General features: G+C 42.2%; 1 non-coding gene across 1 annotated transcript; it reads left to right on the top strand.

Moving 5' to 3' along the window:
* The first annotated feature begins 1,350 nt into the window (after positions 1–1,350).
* On the top strand, positions 1,351–1,458 carry LOC112793395 (small nucleolar RNA R71). Its single transcript, XR_003198088.1, has one exon. It is a non-coding gene; the product is annotated as a small nucleolar RNA R71 (small nucleolar RNA).
* The last annotated feature ends 605 nt before the right edge of the window (positions 1,459–2,063 follow it).

The following is a 2,063-nucleotide window of genomic DNA, read 5'->3' as shown; positions in this document are numbered from 1 at the left end:
TGAAATCAGTAGGGATGTAATGGTCTTCAACTTTTACCAGAACATCCTCTACAAGTCCATAAGCCTATTTTCTTGAGTTGTCTGCCATCTCTAGTGAGATTTTTGCAGCTTGTACCTCAAAGATCCCTAGCTTCTCCATTACAGAGAGGGGCATGAGGTTTACACTTGACCCTAAGTCACACAAGGCCTTCTTGAAGGTCATGGTGCCTATGGTACAAGGTATTGAAAACTTCCCAGGATCCTGTCTCTTTTGAGGTAATTTCTGCCTAGACAAGTCATCCAGTTCTTTGGTGAGCAAAGGGGGTTCATCCTCCCAAGTCTCATTTCCAAATAACTTGTCATTTAGCTTCATGATTGCTCCAAGGTATTTAGCAACTTGCTCTTCAGTGACATACTCATCCTCTTCAGAGGAAGAATACTCATCAGAGCTCATGAATGGCAGAAGTAAGTCCAATGGAATCTCTATGGTCTCATTTTGAGCCTCAGATTCCCATGGTTCCTCATTGGGGAACTCATTGAGGCCAGTGGACGTCCATTGAGGTCTTCCTCAGTGGCGTTCACTGCCTCTCCTTCCTCCCAAAATTCGGCCATGTTGATGGCCTTGCACTCTCCTTTTGGATTTTCTTCTGCATTGCTTGGGAGAGTACTAGGAGGGAGTTCAGTAATTCTCTTGCTCAGCTGACCCACTTGTGCCTCCAAGTTTCTAATGGAGGACCTTGTTTCAGTCATGAAACTTTGAGTGGTTTTGATTAGATCAGAGACCATGGTTGCTAAGTCAAAGGTATTCTACTTAGAACTCTCTGTGTGTTGCTGAGAAGATGATGGAAAAGGCTTGCTATTGCTAAACCTGTTTCTTCCACCATTATTATTGTTGAAACCTTGTTGAGGTCTCTGTTGATCCTTCCATGAGAGATTTGGATGATTTCTCCATGAAGGATTATAGGTGTTTCCATAGGGTTCTCCCATGTAATTCACTTCTTCCATTGAAGGGTTCTTAGGATCATAAGCTTCTTCCTCAGATGAAGCTTCCTTAGTACTGCTTGGTGCATTTTGCATTCCAGACAGACTTTGAGAAATCATATTGACTTGTTGAGTCAATATTTTGTTCTGAGCCAATATGGCATTCAGAGTGTCAATCTCAAGAACTCCTTTCTTCTGACTAGTCCCATTGTTCACAGGATTTCTTTCAGAAGTGTACATGAATTGGTTATTTGCAACCATTTCAATTAGCTCTTGAGCTTCTGTAGGCGTCTTCTTCAGATGAAGAGATCCTCCAGCAGAGCTATCCAAAGACATTTTGGATAGTTCAGAGAGACCATCATAGAAAATACCTATGATGCTCCATTCAGAAAGCATATCAGAAGGACACTTTCTGATTAATTGTTTGTATCTTTTCCAAGCTTCATAGAGGGATTCTCCTTCCTTCTGTCTGAAGGTTTGGACTTCCACTCTAAGCTTACTCAATTTTTGAGGTGGAAAGAACTTTGCCAAGAAGGCATTGACTAGCTTTTCCCAAGAGTCCAGGCTTTCTTTAGGTTGTGAGTCCAACCATGTCCTAGCTCTGTCTCTTACAGCAAAAAGGAATAGCATAAGTCTGTAGACCTCAGGGTCAACCCCATTAGTCTTGACAGTGTCACAGATTTGCAAGAATTCAGCTAAAAACTGATGAGGATCTTCTAATGGAAGTCCATGGAACTTGCAATTCTGTTGCATTAGAGAAACTAATTGAGGCTTAAGCTCAAAGTTGTTTGCTCCAATGGCAGGGATAGAGATGCTTCTCCCATAAAAGTCGGGAGTAGGTGCAGTAAAGTCACCCAGCACCTTCCTTGCATTGTTGGCATTGTTGTTGTTTTCGGCTGCCATAGGTTCTTCTTCTTTGGAGATTTCTGTTAGGTCCTCTACAGAGAGTTGTGCTTTGGCTTCTCTTAGCTTTCTCTTCAAGGTCCTTTCAGGTTCAGGATCAGCCTCAACAAGAATGCTTTTGTCCTTGCTCCTGCTCATAAGAAAGAGAAGGGAACAAGAAAATGTGGAATCCTCTATGTCACAGTATAGAGATTCCTTTA

This window comes from Arachis hypogaea, chromosome 3 (genome assembly GCF_003086295.3).
Source record: "Arachis hypogaea cultivar Tifrunner chromosome 3, arahy.Tifrunner.gnm2.J5K5, whole genome shotgun sequence".
NCBI classification, from domain to species: Eukaryota; Viridiplantae; Streptophyta; class Magnoliopsida; order Fabales; family Fabaceae; genus Arachis; species Arachis hypogaea.
This window is presented reverse-complemented; position numbering and strand designations above follow the sequence as displayed.